Source organism: Rhinolophus sinicus, chromosome 14, assembly GCF_057876585.1.
Source record: "Rhinolophus sinicus isolate RSI-liver-muscle chromosome 14, RSI-T2T, whole genome shotgun sequence".
NCBI lineage: Eukaryota > Metazoa > Chordata > Mammalia > Chiroptera > Rhinolophidae > Rhinolophus > Rhinolophus sinicus.
In genome coordinates, this window is record NC_142514.1 from 181,678,681 (window position 1) to 181,705,844 (window position 27,164).

A 27,164-nucleotide genomic window follows, 5' to 3' on the forward strand; every position below is an offset into this window, starting at 1 on the left:
CCCTTCTACAGATGTGGCAACTGAGGCCCAGAGAGGCCAGGTCGAGTGCTCAGGGTCACACAGCTGGTGGGTGACAGAGATCAGAACTGAGTTAGTTCCTACTTCACTAAGTGGGGCGACTGAGGTGGATGGTCAGAGCGCAGCCCTCCCCCTCTTCAAGGAGGCCAGGCCAGGCAGAGCTCCCTGGGGTCCCGCAGAGCTTCCACTCAGGGTTAGGGTTCTCCTGGCCTCAGGCAAGTCCCTGAGCCTTTCTGAGCTTGAGTTTCCTCTCCCATGAAATGCAGCTGCAATGGCAGGGCTGGGCCTCAGGAGGAAATGCGTGGGAAGTGTTTAAGAAACTATAAAATGCCAAACAAACAAGAGGCTAGCAGGAAGCTTCCCCTGCCCTCCTCGCAAGCAATTGGAGGGCCACCTGATTGGGGTGGCAGGCCAGGCAGGACCCAGCGCGGCCGCCGCCGCCACCACCACCGCCATAACAAACTTGTAGGCGAGTATGCTGGGGCCTCGGGGCCGCCCAGCTGATCGGGGGCAAATTTAACAGGACTTTGAAAAATAAAAAGGTAAAACAGTAAACCGCTGCCCGCTCCTCCCGCTGCAATAAAAATGGATTTATTTGTTCGTGGAATGAAATTTAATAACTTTGGCGGGAGATGAGGCGTGAACAATAATAGTTTTTTGCTCTTTCTCGATGTGGAAGGGTAGAGAGGAGGAAGGAAGAATGATGGGGGGACCCGTCTGGGACGCTGTCGGGCAAGGGGGCGCTCCGGGTCCGTGTCCTCCAGGGATTGCTTAAGTAAACCGAGAGGGGCTGTCTATTCACTGCTCCCAAAGAAGTCCGTACAGTTCCTCACACCTTCCCGTTTCCCGTGCCAGCCGGACTCGTCTGTGCTTCCCTGTACCCCTGTGGGACACCAGGCCCCTCCTGCTGCCCCCCCCCCCGCCTGGGCTGCCTTTCTGCCCTTGTTGTCAAAATTCTCTTCACCCCCCAGCGCCCCTTCACAAAAGTCCTCTTCTCGGGCTCCCATGGCGCCCCAGCTGGGAGCAGCCTTCCAGCCTCCCCTGAGCTCCCCCACTCCCCGTGAGCACCCCTCTCAGGGAACCCACCCCATTCTCCACCCAGTGCAGGGCCGTGCAGGGTCTATTCCTGGGGCCCTGCACACAGCAGCTCCCTGGCAGTGCTGAGTGAACGAATGAGCAAAAGTCGTGGACAGAGACCCAGTGCCTGCCTTTCACTGGGACCTGGTCGGGGTGGAGGCTGGGCTGAGGGCAAGGAGAGTCCCCTTGCAACCTTCCCAGGCAGCCACTGCTCCTGGACAAGCTGGGGTCAACCGGGGGTCTACCCCAGACCCCAGACGAGGAGCCTGCTCCTGGAAGCTCCTGCTCCAACTACTGCCTGTGTCACTTCACCTCTCTGGGCCTCAGTTTCCCTGTGTGTGGAGTGGTTGTGGGATTGCCGTGAGACCAGGGCCCTTTGTCAGGTGTGGCAGGAGACTGGGCTGCTCTGCTCTCAGGGCCTGTGGGTCCTGAGACCATGGGGAGTGTGGATCTTTAGGGGCCCTGAGTCAGGACTCAGGCTGTGTGCAGGGGTGCGAGTGGTGGGGGACCTGGGGGGAGCCTCAAGGAGCTCCCCCAACCAGCCCCATGGCACTTCCAGGTCCAGGCTGCACAGCCTGAAGAGGCCTGAGCGGCCGAGGGGGGCTGGCCGGCTCCTGTGCCGCGCTCGAGGGTCGATAACAAAACAAACGCACTATTGACCGACTGCCGCTCACTAAATCCTCCCGGCAGACAAGATGATGTGAGCCCGAATCGACTGCTGAACTCATAACCCGCTCGGCCCTGCCCGCTGGCAGTAAGAGGAGGGGGCGGCGGAGCAGTGGCTGGGGCTTGGGGAAGGCAGGGGTGGGGGGCAGCGCCTCACTTCATCCTCACACTGCTCTGGGATGGAGGGGCTGGTCCTGCAGCTATTGCACAGGCTGGGCACTGCTGGGAGTCAGGCCTGGGGACAGTGGCTTGGTGGGTGGGTCAGGGCTGGCCATTGGGGGCTGCCTCTGGCCCAGGTTTTGGAAGCCCAAAGTGTAGGAAGCCCAGAAGCTAAAATTAGGATGTCAACTGATCCAGATCTTTTATTTTTAATTAAAATAATTACATAACATCAGATAAGTACAAAAAAATACATGTGGCATCTCTAAGTTATGAAGCATGATGGTAAACCACACACGCTGAGCCTGCCATACAAATTAAGTCCAGTGGTTCAGTGCCCAGGCTGCTGAGTTAAAACACCAGCTGTGCCACTTCCCGCTGTGTGGCCCTGGGCATGTTACTTCACCTCTCTGTGCCTTGGTCGCCACAACCATAAAATTGGGATAATAAAGAGCACCCCCTACCCCCACCCCAGTTATAGAGTTGTTCTGAGGATTAAATGAGTTAAGCTTTCTAACGCATTAGGAGCGCAGGAAAAGATAACGGCTCTTGGAATTTGGGGTTTATTTCTTCTTTGCTTCCTGTTGCAGTTTCACCTGACATGTGGCCCAGGGGGTCCCTCACCTAGCCTTTTGAGGGTCTGTGGACCCCAAGACTCCCATGTAAATCTGAATGTCTGGACAGGGGTCGTATTCCAGCAAGAGGATCAGATTTCCAAGATGAGCCCCTTCGAGTAAGGACCCCTGATACGCTCCAACTGCCCCGTCTTATGAAAGGTCCTGTGGCCCAAAGAGGAAGAGAGTCCCACCCGAGGTTAGCCAGTGGCAGAACGGCAGAATGGCAGGTCCAGCTGCTGATGGCTCAGAGCCACTTATCCCTGTTCCAAGATGCCTGGCCCCATGCAGGGAGCCTGGGGAGGGACCAGAGCCACCCCCACCCCCCACAGGTTCTGAGGGCCAAGGCACCATGCACAGACCTAAAGGGCTGCATCCGGGCATCTCCTCTGAGCTGATGGTGTCCGGTTGTGACCAATGAGCTGGACGGTGGCCTCTGCAGATCTACCGTCCCTATACCCACCCTCACTCCTCTCTGAGGCAGCCAAGGCCAGACTTGGGGTCCCAAACATCTGCCACCTTCTAGCTTCTGCTCTGGCCAGGTTACTTAGCTGCCCAGAGCCCCAGTGTGGGTGTCTATAAGATGGGCAGAATAAAACTGGGGGGTTTCGGAAAGGATTAACTGAGGTCACACGTGGCACTCATTAACTCGTTAATTCAAAATTAGTGGCAGTTCCCTGTTGTGCCAAGGCCATGGGCCCCAGGCCCAGGCCCAGGAGGTATAGCCCAGAGCCCAGAGATGGCGCTGGGGGTGCATCTGTGGCTGGGCTGGGAGCCCGTGTGGTCTGGCACGTCAGATGGTGTGTGAGTGTGTGTGCGCATGTGGTTCTCGCCTCCTAAACACACTCCTCAGGGAGTAAAAGCTGGGCCTCGGCAGGGTAAACACTGCAGCTTCCCAAGGAGACACCCAGGAGAAGCGGCCCAGCCCTGTGCTCAGGGAGTGGACGCCCCGCAGCCCCAGAACCTTGCAGGGGCCAGAGCCATAGCTGGGACCTGGGTCCGGCCCGGCCTCCTCTGGGCTCTGCGATTGGAAGGCTGGCTAGACTGACAGCGGGGTGGGAGGCCAGGGCCCTGACCACCAGGACTGCCTTGGAGGCATGAGAGAGAGGGGTCTGACCAGCTGACCACATTCCCATCATGTCAACACCTGGGGTGACCTGTCAGCCCAGCCAGTCAGAGGGATGTTGGGCGGAATACCCCCTCCCCACCCCGTCCTGTCTCCCCCATCCCCTAGAAAGAGTCACTTGAAATGGCACAAGTAGACATGAAACTGGCTCAGGATAATGGTCTCCTTTTATGATTCAGAAACTGAGGCACAGAGACAGGAAGGGCTTCCCCAAGGCCCCAGAATCCAGTCTGTGGGTTCTTTCCTCCCTGTACCAAGGGGAGAGGCTTATGAGGGAGGTCCAAGGCTGAAAAGGGAGGTCTGGGATCCAAGACCCTGCCTCAACCACCTGCAGGACAGAGGAAGGGTGTGAGGATGGGGTTGGGGGTCTTGGCCTTGGGAGGCTTGGATTCCAGTGTGGCCCCAGGAAGCAATTTGTTCTCTCTGCACCCCTTTCTTCTACTCAGAGAAAATGGTAAGCAAGGAGTTCATTCTGGCCCAACCTGGACTCCTTTCCCTGGACCCCACAGGGTGGCTTGTGAGGGCCCTTCCCAGAAATCCTGGGCCACATCTAGACAGGCTAGGGGGTCCTGCCTTCCCAATGACCCCCCATCGCCCCATCTGGAAAGAACGGTGCCCCAGGTGGCCCTGCTGAGTCTGAACCATTCCCTGGACACCATCCAAAGTCTGGCACTTGAAATAATTCATTTCTTTGGGTCCTCATCACAACCTGCTATTGTTCCCATCTTACAGGCGGGGACACTGAGGCTCAGAGAGGCTAAGTAACTTGCCCAAAACTGCCCAGCGGGTAGGTGGCATAACCACAGGCAGGCTTAACCTGAAGGTATGGGTGGAGGTGGATGGATTATGTGGCCCCACTGCCCCTTCCTCTCAGTGGCTGGATTCTTGTCCTTTTCCATCCTAACTTGAAGGGACAATCTACACAGTTCCTGAGGAGGGGGAAGTGGAGACTCCAGACAGGCCCTGAGGTGGAGAACAGCTGGAGGGAACACCCCCCCCCACCGCATTGTTTTCACTCCTTTGGCAGCCTCCTTACTGGTGGCCCCGCCCCCACAACCAGAGGCATCTCCCTAAAACGCAATTTGACGCTGCTAGTAGCTTGCCCAGCTCAGGGGCCCTCATGAGACAATGGACCCTGTCATCCCTCCCCACTCTCTCTCTGCTCCTCAAATAAGCCACCCCCGTGCTCCCTGCCCTCCTTCATCTCAGCCTGCATGCTTCTACTTCCTCAGCAAGGCCCTCTGACCCCCTCACCAGGGGTCCCCCACTTCACCTCCTGGGTCAAAAGAGCCCCCTCACTGCACCCTGGTTTAGTAGCTCCCAGGTGCGGAGGCTCCCGGGTGCCGAGAGCAGCCTCATGCTCTGATCCGTGGCCCACCTCCAGCACCCCGGAGCAGTGCCTGGCATGTCACAGGTGGGCCGTATGCACTGAGTGCATGAATGAATGAATGTCTTCTCTGCGCTGGGCCCTGTCCTGGCACTGGGGATCTAGAGATGGCCGACTTTTATGTCACTGCTCTAGTTCTCAACCAGTATCAGCTCATTTAATCCTTACAACAGCCTTATTCAGTTGGTGGATACTATTATTATTCCCAGTTTCCAGAGTGGGGAGCTGAGGCACGGAGAGGGAAGTAAAATTGCCCAAGGTCACACAGCCAGGATTTAGCAAATAAAAATACCAGATGTCCAACTAAATTTGAATTTCAGAGAAATAACCAGTAATTTCCATAATGTACGTATATCCCATGTAATCTTCGGGACTTGCTTATGCCAAAAAAGTATTTGTTGTTTGCCTGACACGCACATTTAAGTGGGTTCCTGTATGTTATCCACCAGCCGTACACAGAAGAGGTAGAAAGGACCTAGGAGGTGGGAGATTAGAGGCAGATTGAAGCCCAGAGCAGGCCGGGCCTTGCTACTGATGGAGTGAGGGCAGAACCCAGGCTCTGGACTCCCATCCCTCCTCAGTGGGCTGCCCCAGACAGCCAGGCCTGGTGCCACCCCACCTCCACCTCCACAACTCGGCAGAGCTGCCCGGTGTCCCTCTGCCAGGTGCCCGCTGCAAGTCACAAACCACGTGGCACACGGATCTCCTCCTCTCCAACTCACCCCTCCACCACCCCTTTCCGTCTCATGCTCCTGCCTTGCTCATCTCCTCGGCTTGGGGCTAAGACTTTCTCATGTGGAAGGGATCTGCACGGAGTGAATTTTCACAGCTGGGTTACCACCTCCTAAAAATAGGGCTGAGTGATGGATAGGAGCTGTCACAGGCCCTCCAGCGGTGGGGAGCGGTGGGAGGGAGGGGGATGGGTGGGGTGAGGGGTCCACAGATCTCAGCCCAGTGCTCTCACCCCAGGGTGACTCCCCAGCCCTGGGTGGGCCTGAACCCCCTCTTACTAATGGGGGAGAAGCAGCTCCACGTCTGAGGTCTTCAGAGCTGGGTCTGAGCCTCTGGGAGGAGACTCCTGCACAGGCACGAGCCACACCAGGCCAAACGATTCACCTGTCCAACAGGTGTCCTCCTGCCTCCCCACTGCCAGAAACATCCCCATCTGGGCAGCTGGGGCAGTGTCTCCGCAGGGATGTCTGGGAATCAAGGACCCTGTCACAGGGCTGCCCTGTCCTCCTGCCCCCTCCCCAGCTGTGCCCCATCCTTGATTTTGTTTTTCAGTTTCTTGGTTTTTAAAAACTCATCAGCCTGACCTTGCTTATGGGCATCTGTGGAGACATAGCCGGGCTTCCGGCTGCGGGTGGGAAAAAGGAGACAAAAGGGCTCCTTGCTCCCAACACACATACAGACACTCAGCTCACACACCAGGGACACACACACCACAGATGGACACATACATCTCTCCCCCTTGGTCTCTGAAGACACTAATATTTAAGTACAGGTGGGAAGGGGCTCCGGCTGGCGTCACTGCCCAGTCACTTAGCATCGGGCCAGCAGTGGACCGACACTGCCGAGGGAGGATCCCCCCAACCCATGGTTGGGCCTCTGGCTGCCCAGGAGCCTGAGAAGTCTGCTGCTCGGCCACATGGCAATGGGTGGGCTCCAGGAGCCCATTCTGGCCCAGCCTGGCGTCCTCTCCCCCATCACTCCTCTACCTGGGTCCCAGGGGCTCTCCCCACATCCCAGGCCTAGGTGGTCCCATGTAGGCTGAGTAGCCGCTCCCTTCCCCAAGTATGCCCTCGGTTGACAGGTATGCACAGAGCGCCCTCCGAGGGTGCTGGAGACAGCCCCTCCCTTCCTCACGCCGCCCCCGGCTTAGCCTCCCACCCAGCCCAGAGATGCTGGCAGAACAGGCCGTGCCCTTAGCCCAGAAAGACGATGCCCTCCGGGAGGGAGTTGGACACACTGGATCTCGGCGCAGGTCGGAGAGACGTTGAGACCCCACCCCGGGGCCTCTTCTCCAGCCCAAGGCCCCACCCAATCCTATCTGCAGTGCCGCTCTCAGGGGGCTAGGCCGCCTTGGAATTACATATTAAATGCAGCTGCACCGAAACATGGCCTCAATCCAATTACGCCAGGAAACAAGAGGAGCCGCTTAGGCTAATCTGGTTATTCCTGCCCGGCCTCCCTCAGCAGCCTCGGAGGGATGCCCAGGAGGGCAGCTGTCTGGGTGGGCATCCGCGTGAGCACGGCCTTGTGCCCCCTGGGTCCCAGGGGATGGCCGCAGCACTGACTGCCTGTCTCCCGAGGCAATCTGCCTGCAAATTCGACTCCCACTGGCAGGGAAGCCATGGGGCTATGGGGAGACTTCTCCGCTGGCAACCTGGCGGAGTCCTTCATCGATCACCCTACAAACAGTAGTTACTGAGTGCAGAGCTTCGAGGCACCGCCCGATTGGGCAGGGGGACCCAGCAGGGCAGGGAGAGTGGACTGTGCCTTAGGGAGGGCACCCCGAGCTGTGGGGATAGGCAGGGGAGTAAATCTGAAAGATGGTTTCAGATGGGGTAACAGCCAGGAGAGAGGTCCCTCTAAGGAGGAGGATTTGGGGAGGCCACAGAAGACAGGATGGGGGGCCAGGAGCAGTTGAGGGCTGGGGAAAAACCAGAAGTGGATGGAGCCCTAAGCAGCTAGGCCACATTCAGGGCAGGCTGGGAATTGCCCCCTGGAGGAGGTGATGGTTGGGGCTTGGGGGCAATTAGGAGCTGGGTCCAAGAGCTGGTTCTGGGGGGTGAAGAAGTCCATGGGGATCAGAGCTCAAGGCCAAAGTGGGGTTCGGATTCTGGGTAAGGCTCAGAGGCCAGGGCTGAAGATCCCACTTCTGGGTGGAGGCACTAGGTGGGAGGATAAAGTCCCTGACCTGGAACCCCAGACCTCTGTCCTCCATCCTGCAGGCTCTGGGCACCCCAGGAGGGGCAGGCAGGGTTGGGGTGTCACCCAAGGGGTTCCCCTCCAAGAGGAATCTGGGAGATTCCTGGCCGTCCGCATTTGAGACTGAGCCCCCTGCCCAGGCCGCTTCCTTCAGCTCAGATTTGCCAGGATCTGGAAGGCACGAGAGTTCTGAGATGGGCCCCAGCACCACCTTCCACTCCACCCCCCACCTGTCCTGCCCTGACTTCTCTCTCTGAAACACTCCTGTGCTGTTTGCACCTTCTGTGTGCCCAGCGTTCCCTGGCATTTCTTCCTTTCATCCCATTAACACCTCTTGGGTGGGCACCATCTTACAAGTGAGGAAACCAAGGCTCAGAGAGGTGAAGTGACAGGAAAAATAAGTAAATAAAGATCAGGTTGGAATCGAAGCCTGCTGCTCAGAGGCTGGGTTGTCCCACCCCCACCGTGCTCCCTCCTCTTAGGTTGTATTTCTGTAACCTGCGGCGAACCCTTTAGGCCGAGATGGGAATAAATAAATACTACGTACATAAGTAAAGAATGAGAGGCTGCAGGAGATGTTGACACCAGGTCAGAGCTGGGTGGGAGACAGCGTGGACAGGACTGTTCCTGGGCCCTTTTGCGAGTGTGCAAGTGGCGGGTGGGGAGCTCCCGAGGTCCCCCAGCCCCAAGGTCAAGAGTGAGTCAGCAGCTGACACATGGCACCCGCTGGGGCCTGGGCCAGAGGAGGACAGCTGGGTAAGGGTGAGGGGCAGTGTGGGTGGCAGTGTGGGGGTGTGCGTGCCTGAGTGGGCTCCTCACCTGTCCCCACTTAGAGCCCAGAACCTGATGCTCCTGTTATAATGCAAATATGTTGACACATTAATCCCTCCACCCTTGTGAGCACACTGGGAGGATTCACTCAGCAGTTGCAAGCGACAGAGCTGAGTCCCCAAGCAAAAGGACGCAGGGCCCTTTGGCCCAGATTGGAGCAGAGAGTGGGAATGGCTGGTGTAGCTAGTGGAGGCTCCCAGATCCCAGGGGGTCTGAAAGAAGGACCCCAGATTCCTGGGGGGGGTGACTAAAGGGTAATAGAGACCCTCAAGGGTACCCTATCCCCCCTCCACAGCTTAATCCTACCTCTGTGTCCCAGGATGCTGGGCAGCCCCGGCTAAAGACCACCATTGGGCAGGAGCTGGGGACCACCTACTCCGCAGTGCAGACACCCCCCCAGCCATTGCCATGGGTGGCGTAAAGAGTTGTCACAAGTGGAGAATAAACGTGCTGGGTTCAGGCTATACCTTTCCTGGCCCCTCAGGAGCCCAGGCTAGCAGTGAGGCCAGGCCGATGGGGTCTGAAGTTTGTCTCTCCCCATCCCATGTGAGTGTGTGTGGGAGAGTAAATGTGTACACAGGTGCATGTATGCATATGTGCATACACACACGCCTTGTGCAATCCTGGGTTGTTGCAGCCTCCCCCTCTGAGCCTCCTCCCCAGGCCTGGGCAGAATAGCCAGCAATAGGCACTCGGCCTCCAAAGGTGACACGGCCATTTCCGGGCCTGGATTCCTGCAAGTGGCAGTGTGAAGTGTGTGCACGGGCATGTGTGAGCACGTGTGTGTCAGAGTGCTGGGGTGGGGTGCTCCTGTACTGAGCAACACTGGGCCCCCCTCAGCTTCTCCCGCCCTGGCTGAGCTGTCTCAGCTCCCCTTCTCTCCACAAGCGCCTGCCTTGGACAGTAGCTGGGAGGCAGCAGATAAATCTCAGGGGTAGTGGGAGGAGCCTGAGCTCTGGGGTCAAAGGGCCTGTACTTGGGTCATCCCTACTGACCTCATTCCTGGCAGTTTCTTCATCTCGCTGAGCCTCACTTCTGTATCTGTAAAATGGGGGCACAGTGCCCACTCAGGAAAGCCCCTAGGAGGATCCCAACACGTGGTAGCGGGGTGAGTGGTATGGGGCCGCTCAGCCAGCAGGAAGCAGGTTTGTGCACAGGGAGCAGGGGGCTTGGCCTGGGGACCCCAGCATTGTTCCTCATCCAGCCAGATTGGACAAACCCAAAGAGGTGATGGATGCCCTGTCAACTGTAACGGAAAAAAACATTTTTTTTTTTAAATGAAATAAAAGGAAAACAAAGAGGTGACGCCCTGGCCCTGATGGGGAACCAGACCAGATTACTAGAAAGTCAAAGACCCCTCACCAGCTTTGCAAACCCCCAGCTCCCCCCACCCCCTGCAGCCTGGGCACTGCCCCGTGACAGTGAGGGGTCCACGTGCAGGGCCATGGTTACATTATCACGTCAGCTAATAACAATAGGTCCTATTTTACAGACGGTCCCATTTTACAGATGAGGAAAGTGAGGCTCCGAGAGGGATAGTCGCTTGCACAAGATCCTCCAGTGTGTCTGAGATTCAAGCCCAAGCAGTCAGGCCCCAGGGAAGATGAGGGTGCTGGGGACAAAAGGCTGCTGGGTGGGGTCCATCTGAATGGACAGGTCGGGGTATCCAGGGCCACCTCCCCCAGAGAGAGGGTTGGGGTTTGGCAGGGCTCCTCGGGAGGCAGCGCTGTCCCTGGACACGGCAGGGAGGCCCTGGCAGAGGCAGTTCCCGCCCAGAGCAGATTCTGTCCTGTTCAATTTAGAGCTGAAGTGCCAACAAGGCTCAGAGTCCGCTGCTCCCACCCCAAATCAAATTCGGTGCTATGATTACTCTGCGGGCAGCGGCGGGCGGCCTTCCGGGGAGGGGTGGGGAAGGCTGGCACGGGGGCTAGGCCCAAACATCGGGCTGGTGGCGGTTTCGGTGGGGGCCGGGCCATTTGTCTGGGGCAGCCAGCTCAGCTGGCCGGGATCTTCCACCCAAATTAAATTTTAACCCAGCTCATAAATCTTCCAGGTCCTTCCCCTGCCACCCGCTGGGTCCAGCGGCAGCCACAGCCGGGGCAGGCATGGGGATAGCCTCATCCGATACTCAGTGTGGCCCTGGGGCAGCAGGACCTGCCTGCCTTGGGGAGAAGGAACAGTCATGCATGGACAGGCCTGGGGGTCCCGCCGGCCACGGGCCACTGGGGCTGGCTAAGGGCCCGGCCTGGCTGTCCCAGGCAGAAGTTCTGTGTCATCAGTTGGGGGCCTTGAAGGCTGTGGGTGGCTCTTCTGTCAGAAAGGCCCGGGTTCAATCACAGCTCCGTCTCTTCCCAGACTGGCCAGCTTAGGTGGGTTTCCTAACTTTTCTGGGCCTCCGTTTGTGCAGCTGTGCAGTGGGGAAAAAACAGCGTCCCCTGTAGGGGCCTAGGGAGGAATAATGGAGGTGGCGCAGATAACGAACACATTGGGGGCAATGAAAGTGGGCTCCTCTGGGGCCACTACCAGCCTTGCCCATCAGGGCGGTAGGCTGGGCGCTCTTTCTCGTCCCTATAGCCCTGGCCCCCAGCAGATGGGGAGTGGCCTTGCAGGCCCAAGGGAAGTGCCCTTACTTATTTGCCGTTTTGTGGCGGTGCGAGGTATGCAGTCAGCCACACCAACGGCAGGGCACAGCTCATGTCCGTCTTGTGCCCTGTGACCACCCAGCAGATCCAACATTGCTGCTCAGCCCCAGGCCTCCCCCTGCCCCCAGCTTTCTAGTCTCATCCCAACCCGCCCTTCCCCTTCTGCCCTCCCCATGACACACCCAGCCTCAGGGTGAAGTCCAGACCCCTCCCCCCCAAAGCCCCCACACGGCTTGTCCCAGTACTGCCCCAAAGCCAGCCTTCTCTCTGCCGGCAGGTCCTGCTCAGGCTTCAGGTATCGGATGGTACAAATTCAATCCACGTGTAGGGACGGAAGAGAGAGAGGGAGGAAATCATGCCCTAAGTGCAGATGATGGTACCGAGGGGACTCTGTGACACGCCCAGATCCCCAGACAGTGGCAGCGCTGGCATCCTCCCCTCCAGTGATGTCTGCAACCTGTGCAGGGTGGTGCTGAGAGGGAGCCCGCCAGCTGTCCCCTGACCCTGTAGGACGACTGCTGTTGTCCTCTCTCCTCCACGGTTAGCGGCACAAAGAGGAAAAGCTTTCCTATGTTGAGACCCCTTCCCTGGCCCCCCACATCTCCCTGGAACATGTAGAGTCCTAACACACGGTGCCCTGCTCCCCACCCTTCACGACCCCCTGCCCTCGGCCCACCGCATCTGCTGGCCTTTACCCACACAGCTGCCACACGGCCACCGCCCGAGAGGCTGTCACTGTGATCTATGCCCCACAAATGCATGTTTCTCCTCTACCAGGACAGCACAATGAACATCCCCACCAGTTAACGATGCGTGGCTATATTTCACCTGCACCCAAATGTGGGCCATGAAGGTAATAAAATCAATGACGGCGCAGCTCAGTGAGGCCCGGGATTTGTGGGTCTTGGAGGAAGCCCCAGCCCCATGTCAGTGCCCGGAACTGGGCCCTCTGCAAAGATCCCCAGACATGAGGAGGGAACAAGCCCGCTGCTGTCCCCCCTGAGAGTGGCTGCCAAACGGGTGCTACTTCTGCTGCCCAGGGAGGAAACGGGGGCAGATTAGGGCAGGGGAGTTGTCCCTTCTTGGGCACCACCATCCAGACCTCCCTCCTCCCTTCCACCCTCTTGCCCCACCCTCCTAGGCTGTAGGTCAGGCCAGCCCCCCAAAACCGAGCCCCTTGTTCTCCCCGGGGCTCCTGCTTAGGGCAACAGGGATGACCTAGGCCAAGAGAGGGGCCCCTTGGGTATGTCTGGCTTCCACCCAGCAAGCTGTGTTCCCTGGGAACTAGAAGGGCAGAGTCAGGCTGGGCACACCCCCAATGTCACCACCCTGTGATGAAGCTCTGGGCTGGGAGGCAGGGATCCAGGTCCCAGGCTGCCAGGAGCTGCCACTGATGCCCCAAGGTGACGGTGCCCCATGGAGTGGGCACAGCTAGTGCCAGCTTCCTGCCAGCCTCATTCCCACAGCCTGGATGTGGATGGCTGGAGGCTGGACCTCTGGCCCAGGACGGCCTTCTCTGCATTAAAGCAGTCACTGACCACTTTCCTCAGGGCTGTTTCAGAAGACAAGGGAGGACAGAAAGGGCTTAGCTCCTCATTTCTGGGGCAAAGAAGAGGCAGGAGAGGCCCGGATTGTCAGAAGGGGACTCCAGGCCACCTGAGCCAGAGGCAGGGAGGACCTTGCCCCAGGTCACCAGCGTGGTGACAGGCAGGGCCCACACGAGCACCGTCCCCATCACTGTCTCCTGGCCTCCTTCTCTCGCTCCTCCCATAGATGCTTGGGCTCCCGAGTCTCCTGCTCCCACCCCAGGCCCCAGAGGACTCTGTTACTCAGAGAGTGTTTGGCAAAAATAAAGTTGAGCCACCTGGGGACTCCTCCAGGTAAGTAGATAAAAGTCACTGCCTCCCCTGGGGAGGACCAGGTGGGTGCTCCGGGAACCGTAACCAGGAGATGGAGGAGCCCTGCGTCAAGCGGCTCAGCTGCCAGGCAGAGCTGGGGAGGGGCAGGAGGGACTTGGGGCAGAGGCTGGTCCAGCCCCAGCTCTGCCCCTCTGAGGCCGACAGTTTGGAAGTGGCTGCTCTGGGCCTCGGACTGCTGACCTGTGAAAGGGAAGCACAAGCGTGATCCTTGCGGGGCTGCCACGCGTGAAGGTAAGCCTTCGCAGATCAGGCAGCGGCCCTCAGTAACCACCAGCCTCACCTTGGACAGAAGGTTGACTCTACTTTCATTTGCATGTGGCAGCTGGGACCACAGCCATCTGCGGTGGGACCATGTGACACCTTAGTCCCTGTACTCTCCTGGGCATAACTGTCCAGCTCAAGGGCTTCTCGTGATGTATCTGCATCTCTCCTCCTGCCCTGGAGGGCTCAGCTCAGCTTCCTGCTTTCACCTTGGCCCCCAGAACCTCCATGCCAGCCCCTTGGCCTCCGTACCCTGTCCCCAGCATCCCGCTCGGAGGTACCCACAGGGCCCGTGCAGAGGACACCTGCGAAGGGCTGCACGTTGCTTGCCTGGCAGCCCGACAGCACTGCTTCGAGTCCCTATGGCTCCAGGCTGTACAGCCCTTTACAGTTTGTCTCTCCTGGTCTTCAGCACATCTCCCTTCCTCTCTAAGTTTTTGTTTTTCCGTCAGCACAGACTCAGAGCCAGGCTGTTGTTATCTCAGCTGTGTGACCCAAGGCAAGTCACTTAACCTCTCTGGGTCTCTGGTTCCTCGTCTGTGAAATTGGGACAATATGCTTCCTCACAGGGTCATTAAGAGCATAAAATGAGTCAGTGCAGACAGTAAAAGATGTTGAACGTGCCTGGCACACAGTCGGCTCACAGTAGGTGGAAGCAACTATTCTGTTACTTGGCAGGGGTCAGAGCGTAATGTAGGGGCTGTTCACACAGTCATGGGCGGGGTCAGGGGAACCAGCAAAGGAGAGCAGGCTCTCTGGGCAACAGCGGGGAGCTGTCATCGTACAGGCCTGAGGGGCAGGGGAAGCAGTGGTCACTCGACCCACAGAGAGGGTCGCCAGCAAGGGAGGGATGCAGAGGACAATCCACGCTCCGCCTGGTTCTCCTCCTTCCCTTTGAGCTGCCGCTGGGGCTCCTAGTGGCTATGCCCAGCCAGAAGCCAGGGGTCCAGGGACCCGCTGGTGACCAACAGCCTTCTAGGCCCAGAGCAGCTGGAGAGAGATCTGAAGGGACAGCTGCACAGCCCTTTAAGGTCCAGTGGGCCTTGGAATAAGATGCAGGTGGGAATGGTCAAGGGGGTGGCATTTCACAGAGGTTAAGAGCACCCATAGACTCTGGGTCGGAAAGAGCAGGGTCCCTACCTTGACTCTGCTACTTACCTGCTGTGAGATCAGGGTTGGGTGACCAACTATCCCAGGTTGCCTGGGATTTGTGCTAAAACTGGTCAAGTCCTGTGGGTCACCCTGGACCTGGGGCAGGGACCTAAAGTCTCTGAGCCTCAGTTTCCTCATCTGTAACACAGGAAGGAACCCTCTGTCTGGTGGAGTAGGGGTGGGACACCACACTGGACAGGTCACTGGGAAAGTCAATTCAGACCCAGCAGGGCGGCTGGGACGGGCGTGGGTCTCCAGCCCTCACTTGTCCTTGCAAAATGGATCCGAGGGTGTTTCTTCTCGCCCAGGGGATTTAATAGTCAGCAGTTATTTAACCTCGCGTTTGCAATAGGTAGGAAAGCCACAAATAAGTAAACTCAGGCAGCAGGGCACAATTATTGAGCCGGTGCTCTATTTCCCCATCTGGTCTCCAGCCCAGGCCAGCAGCCGGTCAATAATAATTGATGACACAACCCCCACAGCAGAGGAGAGGTGCCCAAAAAGCCACGTTCGCTTGGAGTCACCCTCCCATACCACATCTGTGCTCACAGGTGGCCGTGACGCTGGGATGGGGACGAGGAGGGAGGCCAGCCGCCCAGTGCACAGGGAGGAGGCAGAAAGTGGAGGCCGTGGGCAGGCATCCTGGAGGGATGGAGGGCAGCCAGTGAGGCTGCTCCCAGGCCTCGTCCCTGACCACCAACCAGGCTCACTCCTGTGGCAGAAGCGTCACAAGACTAAAATGGGGCATGGGGACAGCAGCGGGTCTCTCCACCAAGCAGTTTGGGTTTTGTCTCCTGTGGGAGCCCAGCGGAGCAAGGCCTGAGACAGGTCCTGTGCCTGAGCTCTCAGGAAGAACCTAAGGGACGCAGGGAGCCGGGAGAGGGCAGGGGACAAACTCAGTGGGAGTCTTGGTCAGGGAAACTCAAGAGCAGAAATCACACTACAGTGGCAGCTCACTGAGGCAGGCAGGTCCCCCCTGCCTGGAGGACGAGGAAGAGGGAGAGAGCACACGGGGTGGGGCAGCTGGAGTCCTGGGCAACCAACACTCTCAGTGCCCTGGTAAAGGGGTTCAGGGCCCCCTGGGGCCCCCACCACAGGGTCTCCAGCCTACAGAGCATTAGCCAGCATTTACCCAGCCGCGGAAAGAGCGGGACTGTGATTTGGTTTCATAATTTACGCAGCTGATTTCATCATGTTTCATGTTCTGTCATGTTTCCTGCTGTTACAATTTCATCCTTCCCTCTGGGGGCCTTAGGATGTTAAAGTGGGATGCTGGGGGGGAGGTGGCACCAAGCTAAGCTGTCAGCCCAGCTGGTGAGAGGGGGAGGGCCGAGGAAGGGATAGGGGTTTCCCAGACAGTTGGGCTGAGGGGCGGAAGCCGGGGAAGAGGCTTTACTGAGTATGCTTGTCTCCCGGGTTATAGTAATAACAGCTGACGCATGTGTGCAGAGAGTGCCAGCCTGGTCCTTAGGGGGTTCACGTGGTACCTCCTTTGATCCTCACCACAGCCTTCGAGGGCGCTTCCCTAGTGACCCCGATGCACAGAGATAACACACTGGCCCCAGGTAGCAGAGCTTTTGAAGCTGCAGGAGGGCGCTCTGCTCAGACCTCTGGCTCCAGGCTGTGAACCACTTCTTCCTGCAACAGCCCTCCTAGCCCTGTGGCCACACCCCAACGCCCAAGGAGGCAGCTGAAACCCCAAGAGGTCAAGGGCTCATCCAAGGTCGTCCATCTCTGAAGTGCTCTCCCTGAGTGCCCTTGCCCTGCACTGACGCTCTCAGGCCAAGTCCATGCTCCCACCGCCCCAGCCCTCCCTCTATTTCACTGTAACCCTAGCCCCATCGGGGGAGGCCCCAGGCTCCATTTTCTGACAGGAGCTGGGCAGAAACCTAATTTGCAAACAATGGACAGGGGAGAGGTAGCCTGGCTGCCCACTCTTAAGGGGACGACACCCTTCCGAGGGCCTCAGAAACAATTCTCCCTGTCAGGGCCTACAGCATGCACTGGCATATTCAGAAGGCCAGCCTGGGCCCCTGCCACTGCCCCCCACCTACTGGATAATGAGGCTACCCCCTCCTTGGCCGATGTTAGGGGCAGCATGATTGTCCTGGGGTGGCTGGTGGCACTGCATAGGGCTGAGCCCCTCCCTGGCCCTCATCAGGGACACTGTGACCATCCAGGGTGGCTGGTAGCACCACACATTCTCAAAGCCAGCCGCCCAGAGAAGGGCTCCAACTTCCACCCACTGATGCCTCCCCTTTTCTTGTCTTTTCTCTCCGCCTGGCTCTTAAAAAAAATTAAACACGGATGGTTTCATCTTGGGAGAATTAGTATTCCAGGCAGGGCTGGGGGATGTGATCGGAATGGCAAGTCTGGAGCTACAGAGCTTCCAGGGAAGGGAAGAGGTGCTGCTGTGCCTGGCGGGGGCCCTGGGTTGGGGACAGAGGGCTCCAGCCCACCAAGGAGCCATGGTGGGCCTTCAATGCCATAGGAAGGCTGAGGCTGGGGGTGGCATCAGGTCCAGGACTGGAGGAGGAGGAGATGGGGGTGGCTCTGGCCAGGACATGTGGCTTCCTGTGGCCCTAGCCTAGCTCATTTACCCCATCCATTCTCTCTCTCATTTGGCCCTCACTTGCTAAAGGTGTGTGTACCTACTGTGTGCCAGGCACTGAGCTAGGTGCTGGGATACAAAGGGCAGGGACACGTCGCAGTCACAGGGCCACTGCTCGGCACACAGCAGGCACTTACCAAAGACTGGTTAAGCGGATGCGTGACCATCGTGAGGCATCTCCCAAAGCCTACTTTGAGGAACCAGCCAATCCTGGGAGGTTAACAGGTAACCACTGAAGTGAACAGGGTTAAACTGGTGTCTTTGAGGCAGGACTTCTCAGAGCCTTTACCATGTTCATGGGGGAACCTGTGGAGGGAGCACCAGCCCCTGGCCACCTGGGAGCTGCTACTGTGGGCACAGAGCCGAGAAGAGAGTGGGTTTGCGTTCGGGCTCTGTGGTGGACACACTGTGTGACCTTGGGCAAGATCCTGAGTAGCTCTGCTGCCTCAGGTGGAAAACTGAATGGCAGACATGATGTCTGTGGGTTCAGTGTGGTGATACCTCCGACTGAATATGGGGCTGCGACTGCCGTTGTTGTTGTATTGTCCACATCCAACATCAGCTCTGTGCCTGGGCCATTGTCAGAACTCAATTGTGTTAGCTGTGGTTGCTGTCACTGCTGCTGACACAGGCTTGCCTGTAAGAACTGGGGGTGGGGGAGCCCTGAGGCGGAGGCTGGAGATGGGGGGGGGGGTTAGCCAAAGGAGGTGACAACATGGCTGAATGAGCAGGCCTACGGGAAGGAAGCCTGGGTCATCTAGGCCCCACTTGATGTGTTCACCTTCATCTGACCTCTCTGCCAAGTGGCCATTCCCCTCTGACCTGGGCGCTCCTGGCAATGACAGCCTAGCCCACCTTTGGGCATCTCTGCCTGTTATAGATTTCTTCCTTAACTGAACCCTTCCCAGTATATCCCTCGTGGTCCTTCTGGTTCCTGGGCCTCCCATGCAGGTCGGCCTTCCCTTTCTGGGTCAACTGTCCAGAAAACTGAGGACAGGAAACCACTCTCTTCCTCGAATAGCCCCACACCTGCTCCATCACTGCCCTGACCACTTCTCACCCCCCCCCCCCAAGCCTCCCGCCCTGCAGTGTGGCTGTGCATCTTGTGGGGTTCAGACTGAACAGGGTTCCTGTTTGATCTGACCAGGGCAGAAGCAGGGAGGGGGGCAGGGTGGAGAAGACCTCCTTTGATTTGCAGTTCGTCCCTACTTTATGCAGCCTATCCAGCAACAATAGGGTTCAGTCAGCCACGTTGCTCTGTAGACACAAGACCAGGCTGATAAAGAGCAGGATCCCAGGAACATTCTAAAGTAGGCTTGGCACAAGGGAGATCAGGGAGGTCTTCCTGGAGGAGGGGACACTTGTCAGCCAGAACTGAATGGCAGGCTCCCGGAGTGAAGACCTTTTGAGTCACCCAATCTGCCCTGTCTAACCACAGTGAGACTAGCCGAGCTGTTGGTCCCTTACAACATGGGGCAGACTCCAGGCGCAGCAGGGAGGGTCACTTCTTTCTAGGAAAAGTGGCTCGGGGAGGCCGACCGCAGAGGCCAGAGACCTGGCAATGCCGGACCTCTAGCTCCTTGTCTACCAGGATCCAGGAAGCCCCCAACCCCCATCATGGCCACTGCATTCTTGGCTGTCCCTGGAGGCCATGGGGAGACTGAACCTAAATGGTTCCTTGAGGTCACATCTAGGTCAGGGGCCAGGGAATTGCTTTAGCCCAACGCACTGTCTGGGCCTGCATCCTAGGAGGCAAATGCCTGTGTGTTGGTGGCGACAGGTCAGGGGAGCTCGGGCGCCTGCGGTTGCCGGGCAAAGCCAGGTCCGTGAACTCCAGGAGCGAAGGTACCAGGGACCTCGCTAGCCACAGCTTCAAAGAGTCTCCTTATTAACAAAAGTGCTCTGCAAATCCTTTCTTCCCCTCCCTCTTTCCTTAAGGCAGGCTCCCAAATGAAAAGGAAAATACACAATGAGTGGCAACGAGGACACCTCAGAGGACACCTCAGAGGAAAGCCAGGCGTCTGCAGAGATGGAGAAGGCGCATCTGTCCACCCTCGCGTGGGGTGTGGGCTTCCTTTATTTATTTAAAATAGTCTCTCTCTCTTTTTTCCCTTCCTCCCCATTCATTGGGTCTCTCAGGCTGTGCTTTAAGTCCTTTTGAAGTGTTACAACCATTTTCTCCTCTTTCAATTAACAACAAGAAAAGCAAGCTAATAGCTTCCTGAGCCGCTCACTGTAAATATTAGCAAAGTCTGGCCACGGGGCTGGGTGTGCAGGGCTGCTCCCGGCCAGACAGCGTGTTTACCGGAAAGCGGGGAGGGAATGGGAGATTTCCAACACGGAGGCGAAAATCCCTTGGCACGGGCTTGTGCTGGTGTAAGGAAGCCAGAGAGATGGGGGAGCTGGGCAAGAAGGCAACTGTCCCTGGGGGCCAGAGGCTGGCCCAGTTGGCGGGAGGGAAGTGGACACTCCTAGAAGGAAAGGCAGGTCCCCCGAGCTGCACCTGGGTAACTTGGAAGACACAGGTGCGTGGCCTGGAATCCCCAGCTTGTGGCTTTGACTGTGGTCAGTGGCAGAGGCCTAAGGAGGACGCGTCTGGAGGGGTGCTGATGGTCCCCAGGACGCTGGCACCTGCTTGTGTCTATACGATGTAGGGCTCCTGAAGGAATCTGAGGCTGGGGAGTGGACTGAGGGAAGGGGGTGGCGGAGGAGGGGAGCTGACACCCTGTGAGCAGGGCCCTGTGGGAAAGCATGCAGAGCCAGGGTGGCCAGGAGGGAACCAGGTCTTCCGCCTCCGGGCTCCCACTGCCCACTTTAGCTCTGGGTGAGGAACGAGGAACGCATAGCCACCATTCTGCCGGCAAAAGCAGGCCAGTTTCCTGAGAAAGGTACAGCCTTCACTGGTGGCACCAGAACCACCATTACTGATGCCTCTCCCTGGGCTAGACACAGGCCCTCTTGTACAGGAGCTGAGTGACAGCAGCCCCGCTGGGTGGGGCCCGGCTAGCAGGCGGCCTCCTTCCTGGGAACCAGCTGGCAGAGGCCAAAGCAAGAGCAGGCCCAGGACTGCCACTCCTGCCCCTATCATGTGTGGGCAAGCTCTGGCCACTGTACCCCTCCCTGCGGGCTGAGGGGCAGGCCTGTGGAGGGCTGCGAGCCCCCACACCTCCTCGGTCCCCTCTCAGCGGCTGGGCGCCAGCTGGCTGGCCCTGCCCCCTCACCGACTCTCGCAGCTCACCAGGCCCTGGAGTTTGTCTCGCCACCACCCTTGCTGAGCGGAGAGGTCAAAGGCTCGAGAGCACCCCAGGCGAAGGAGGCCTCTCCAGATGCCTGCCCCCTCTTCTGTCTCACAGAGGCCCCGGGGCGACCGTGCCCACTCGGCAGCCTTGGCTGCACTGTGGGGGCAGCACCCTAAAGTGGTGGAGCCAAGCCTCCGGATCCCCCAGATAGCGCAGGAAGGGACTGCTGGGCCCAGTGGGTGAGCAAATGCCAACTGTACAGGCAGATTTGGCCCCTGGGCTGCTCGGCCAGCCCAGCACCAGGGGATGGGAGTGAATTCCCAGGCCACTTCCAGCTATATGACTGTCCTTGCTCCCCAGGTCCTGGCTCCAACCCACACACATAGGGAGGAAGAGGAAGAGGGACATCTCGTCATGGCAGAAGTCCCACAGTTTATCCCCTGTTCAGGAAGAGCTGCCCCTTGGACCCCTGGAGCTATTGGCTGCTCTGCTCTGGGCACTGCCCACCCAGGTTCCCAATGGTCTGTCTCTGAGGGTGGGTGCTGGCAGTGGCCCAGGCTTACCGGCCCAGCAATGTGGGCTCCTGAAGCCACCCACGGACTGGCTCACACACTTGCTCGCACACCCATCCCCTAAAGTCTGGGTTTTGTCAGGAAACGGTTTAATTAGCAGCACGGAGGCTTGGCGGGTTCACACTGCGTTACGCAGGCTCTCTCGCCTCCTCCCCTTCTCACCCGCCATGCGCCATGCGGGTGCTGTGCTGCGGTGGTGCCAAGCCCGGGGGCCAGAGCGAGTGAGAAGGGGGCAGGGGGGCCGTCTCATCTCGTCTCGTCTCGCAGTGTAGGAGGGAGGACTGGTGCCTCCAGCACACGCCCTCCAGAGGCCTTCCAGCTGCCCCTGCCCTCGGCACCTAGAACCCACAGCTGTGGTGCTCACGGGAGCACTCAGCCACCCTCTGGCGAGAAAGAGAAAGGGGAGGGACCCACTCAGCTCCAGGCTTGTCTTCGGGGAGGCCTCGCAGTCAGCCCCTTCCCCTCAACCCACTGCTCCCCACCCCCTAGCCCTGGCCACCACCCCTGCTCCTGGAGACACTGTCCCAGCCTCCCCTCCCATGTACCCCAGCACCCTTCAGTTCTCCACATGGCAGCCAGTGTGACCTTTCTAAATTGCAGACCTGGTCATGCCCCTCTCTGCCTGGCACACTTGCTGTCTCCCCACTACCCTCAGTATGAAAACAGGGCCCTCAGCAGGGCATTCAAAACTCCCCCCAAGGCCAGAATCCCATCTTTCACTTAAGCTCATATCACTACCTTCTATTAACTCAGAGCTTTGGGACCCCAGCCTTCTCACCGCAGTAAACCTTCCCACCTCTGAGCCTTTGCGTATGCTGTTCCCTCAGCCTGAAATGCCCTTCCTGCCCCACTCCCTACTGTGCTGACACTGTAACAGGAACAGTCCACACTCCCAAATGGAAAAGCTCTCCCTATTACCCTGGCCCCCAGCCCTCTGCCCCCCAGAGAGAGGGAACCTCAGGTCCGTGCTAGCACGAGAGGAGTGACCCACACACTGCAGTGGCGGAGAAGGAACAGGCCCTGTGGATGGCCATCCTGGTGGGAGGAAGTCGGCAGCCACGGAACAAGCTCCAGGTTTGAGTCACAAAGAGCCTTTTCATCTATAAAGGTCAGATACAGATGCTGACCTCAGCCTGGAAGTCCAAAATGAAAAGAAAACCCTGGGTCTCCTAGCTCTCGCCAGCTTTGACCTGCTTACAATGGTCTAAACTCTGCCCTCTTTGTCTAGGGAGGGGGCAGGTGCGGTGTTCATTTAAAATGCCACTTGGCTAAGTCACCAACCATAAAGCCCACCTGGTTTCCAGAAGCACACCCCAGGCGTCTGATTAATGATACAGACATAAAAATCCGTCCTAAGAGCCATAGGTTGAAATGAAGCAGGAAGGCTAATTGCTAATATAGAAAATAATATCAGTGAGGAGTGATCTTTCAGTCAGCTAGGAGTTGACACGATGAAGAGTGTTTCCACTGCGAGGGGAGCTCTGAGGTCCCAAGGTGGGGCAGTGCCTCTGGAAATGGACGGGGTCAGGGGAAACCGGCCACACCTGCCCCACTCAAGCTCGCCACTGAGCTCACATGTGACTATCATGACATGGGAGTCTGGAGGACCCCTGAACCCACAGCACAGGGTCACCTCCTCCAGGAAGCCCTCTGTGACCCATACCCTCCCCCAGGCTGGGCTTTTTGCTCCCATAATGCCCTGTGTGTCTCACACTGTGGCCTCTCCACTGGCCCGTGAGCTCCTGAAGGACTGGGGCTCCTCTTTAGATCGTAGTGTCTTGCACGGCACTGGGAGCATGACTGGACTCACTACATTTTCTGGATGGATGGACAGATGGACAGATGGATGGAAAGATGGACAGGTAGATGGATAGAGGGAGGGAAGGAAGGAGGAAAGGACGGAGGGAGGGAGGGAAGAAGGGAAGGAGGTATAGATGGATAGGTAGATGGATGGATGGAGAGATGGATGGAGGGAGATAGGAGGAATGAATGGATGGATGGATGGCTGCATGAGAGGGCCTCAGGAGCAACCCAAGGTTTCTCTGTGCAGTGGGCCCAGGGGCCACCTTGTTTGGTTGACGATGTGTTTCTGTCGTGCTAAGACTTGGTGATGTGCAAGCAGAAGGGATTGGGCCTAGAGTGGAGGATCTGGCTGTCGTGGAGGTCATACAACCTTGGATAAGTCCCCCCTTCTTGTGTTACTGCCCCGCCCCGTGGGGATGGCCCTCCCTGCTCTGCCAGCCATGGTGGATTGTCCCAGGGCTCAGGGGAGATGGCAAAGCAGAAACGATCTGGAAAAGGATAAAGTACACTGTCCCTTTGTAAACGGTGTCTATGTACAGGCAGATCTGGCCAAAACGCAGAGTGGTGTAAAGACGTGGGATTGTACACTTGGCTTTCTTCCCCCCTTTCAAATTTCTTTTAGTACAGTTATGATGTTGTTATTTATAACGAAAAGTAAAACCGTGTAAGCATCTCAGGCAGTTACAAATGGAAGCTTTTATTATGTTGACCCAAAAAGTGGTTCTTTGGCACCCAAACACAAAGACCAGACCTGGAGCCTGTGGGAATTGGAAAAGGCGAGGCGAGGTCAGGGTGAGCAGAGGCTGTCTTGTGGGGAGAGTGCCCACAAGCAGTTACTGAGCCCTTGGGACCCCACAGATTCATTTCGTTCTTGGCCAGTTTGACCACATAGAAAGTCTGCATGCCACCACTTACTTCCTTTGCACTGTGTGGTTTCGGCTTACTCGATCCAATCACATGCCTACCGGGGACTCGACAGCTCTGATGGTAGGTGTTTGCCAGGAGGGCAAATGTACGTATTTATTCGTGGACTCAGTGAACGCAGGAGGCGACTGTACTACTAGTCATTATTACGCACCCACATGTGCAAAGACTCACACCTCCCCGCCAGGCTGACCTCGGAATACAAAACACACCCAAGATGCCCGAGAGGCAGCCACTCACCCAAGGCAGAAACACTCAAGGAGCCCAGTAGCCTCAGTGGGGTCTAGGGCATGCAGTGTGCCTGGGGCTCCCAGGAGGCTTTGCGGGACCCCAGGGAAAGCCGCAGCGGCGGGGGGAGAGTGGGCAGCATGGAAGGCAGACCCCGGATGTACAAAGCTAGACTAGCCTGAGCCTTGCTTGGCCCCTGGGTTTTCTAAATGAAGAAGCAGAGTAGGGTGTTCACTGAGTGCATTTATTAGGCACCTACTACGTGGAAGGCACTGAGCCAGGCGCTATCTCCGTGATCAGCCTCAGTCAAGCAGATGCGGCCCCTTCCTTGAACCAGGGAGACAATTCTTTTCAAGATACTGTCACTGCTGCCATGGTGTGTGCGACCACACACAGAGAGAGTAAGGCAACTGAATGCAGGAGGTGAGGGGTGATGTGGGATAGATTCTTGCAGGAGGGGAACAGCTTGGGGCAGGACCCAGCGGGATCCAGCTCGGGGTGTTGGGGGAAGTGATAGGAGACAAGGCCAGTAGAGCGGGCAGGGCCAGGCCTTGTGCGGCCTTGGAGGCCGCTGCAGGAGCGCTGCCCTGAGCCTGAGGGCCGAGGGCAGGGCCTGACGCCAGCAGGGTGGGGCTGCCCTCCTGGATCATAATTTCAAAAGCAGAGCTCAGGTAGTGTCTCTCTGTCCTGGGGGACCAGCGGCCATGGCTGGTTGGAGCCTCTGGGCTCCGAGGACACTGCCGCCTCTGCCCCCACCCCCGGCGGTATAAAACAATTTCCTCGCCCCAATCAGGGAAGCAGATGACCTCATTGGATTCTTTCCATCTCTCGCTTTCATAGAGAATTACAATTTATAATTGGATGAAATCCCACGGGTGTAATAGCAATAAGAGCCCAGGCTGGAGCCCAGCATCACCCCTCATGTGGCGGTTCTGCCCTCCTATCCACCCCCACCCTGCCTCTTCCCAGGGGGCCGCACACCACCTGCCTGTTCACACCTCAACTATTTACCAGGTTCTGGTCACTCTGGACGGATGCCCCCTGGGGCTGGCTGGTTCTTCAACTTCCCTGCTCCTGGGGAAGCTCCTCCCAAGGCCTCCCCGCTGTCCTGTCGACCCCTCGGCCTCAGCAGGCACGCCACCTGGCCGCACCTGCTGCTCTTCCTGGATGCACTCCCCACCAGGCTGAGCACGCAGCAGGCAGGGAGCCCCCAGCCCGGGTTCTGGCCTTCTTAAAACATGCACCCTAAAAATCCTTGATTTTATTTGGAACAGCCCCAGACAACAAGCATTTCTCAAACCAGCCACCTTCGGCCCTACAAAGAAAAGTGCCCAGATGCAGCTGAGCCCATCTGGATCCGATTTCAAACCAGAGCTGACACTTTCAGATGTGTAATGAAAGCCCTTTTCCAAAGAGGGGCTCCTGCAGGGGGACTACGGACACCGGGACACGGGGCCCTCAACACGCCACACTAATGAGAGGCAATGGAGGACTCTAGGCAGCCAATAGCGGGCCCTGCGCCCTGGTCTCTGTGGGAAGGCAGCTGGGGATGTGGAGCGCTGACCCGACCTAGGGTCACAGGAGGGAGGGAGGGACACAACTTCCCTGGTTCCCTGATGCTCCTGCTTCCCATGGAGGGGAAAGGCAGTGCTTGTTCTGGAAGCCGAGGCCACGGTGGCCCAGTTGGATCTTTTGAATGACATTAGCAAGAGGAGCAGGTGCTGGGGGGACGCGGAGCCAGCTCTGGGCCGGCGGCGGCCCCTGCAGGGCCAGGAGCTCTCAGAACTTCCTTTCTCTGTTGCCAGGCCTCCCCCCCCCCCCAGGGGAAGGGGAACCAGGGCCCTGCGAGGAAGGGGGCTGCACATGGCCAGCTGTTTGTTATCTGGATTTGAAAAGAGAAGGGAGGTGGCAGAGAATAATCTCAGCCCCCTCCCAGCTCATGGGAAAGTGGTCCAAGAAACAGGTTCCAGGGATGAGAGGAGGGGCTACAGCCCAGGCTTCTAATAACCGGGGGCTTAATCACGCGTATTGTTTTGACAGGTGAGGAGGCAGGAGTGGGTGAAAGGACTCCTTTTTGGACAGACAAGACCAGGGGGTGAAGCAGGAATAACCTGTCCCCCCCCTTACCTCCCCAGCAACAAAACCTCTCTACAAACAGGTGCAGCCAAGCGGGACTGAGCCCCTGCCACCCCCACCCCAAGCATCTTCCCAAAAAGGGGCCCGTGGGGCCTGACAGCTCAGCAGCGCATGTCAGCAGCTCAGCCCCGCGGTGAACATCTGAACTCCGCAGCGGTAATGGACCCCCTCGGTCCCCCCGGAGACGCAGCCTGAGTGGCAGGAATACCGATTCTTTGGAGAGTGGCTCCCTCTCAGCTCTGTCACACAAGAACACTCTCTGTACCGGAGCCCATTCTGCCAAGTGATTTAAAAGGATTAAAGAAAAAAAAGAAACTTGGTAAAGAAAAGGGGGTAAAAGCCACACAGAAGCCTTTCGGAAGAGGAGGTGGCGGCCAACAGACAAAAGGGTGAAAGTTGAAAGAGGGCAGCGAGAGGCCAAGCTCCCGGGATGGGCGCCAGGCCATAGGGCATGCCTGGGGAGCGGGGGCCCAGAACACGCTCCGGCCGCACACAGGAGTCTCCGGGCCGCAGGGGGACGCCTCTGCAGGCCCCGCGTTTGGGGAGAGAGGCCAGCAGTGCGCAAGGCCTGGAGCGCGGAGGATGCTCCACACCCGCAGCCACGTCTGACTGCGAGGAGCCCAGCAGAGCGAGCACAGGATCCCTTCCCTGCACCCCGGGGCACCCCCAGCGCCTCCCAGCTTCCTAGGTCTGCAGTCTGCACCCTAAGTGCCAAGGCCACTGGCCGGAATGTGAGCACGGCCCAGGCCCCCCTGGACCTGAGCACAGCATCCAGAGCAGTGACCCCAGCAAGACCCAGCAGGCTCCAGTGCTGCAGTGAAGGAGGTAAGGTGGGCGGCGAAGGGCTCCAGTGGCAGGAAGGCCCAGG

The 27,164-nt window shown here is 58.2% G+C and overlaps 2 protein-coding genes across 8 annotated transcripts in view; one reads left to right on the plus strand and one right to left on the minus strand.

Annotated features, from left to right (window-relative positions):
- Nucleotides 1–27,164, minus strand: part of MACROD1 (mono-ADP ribosylhydrolase 1) — a 144,030-nt gene that overhangs the window by 65,913 nt on the left and 50,953 nt on the right. The gene's annotated exons all lie outside the window — the stretch shown is intronic.
- The window catches only part of FLRT1 (fibronectin leucine rich transmembrane protein 1), a 78,348-nt gene that overhangs the window by 32,954 nt on the left and 18,230 nt on the right, over nt 1–27,164 (plus strand). Inside the window, exon 2 of one of the 3 annotated variants that reach the window (XM_019717845.3) lies at nt 26,201–27,121. The exons of 1 other annotated variant lie outside the window; for it this stretch is intronic. The gene's annotated coding sequence lies outside the window, so the exon portion shown is untranslated. The remainder of the gene's footprint in view (nt 1–26,200; nt 27,122–27,164) is intronic. One more of the 3 variants, XM_074336538.2, reaches the window with a different exon arrangement.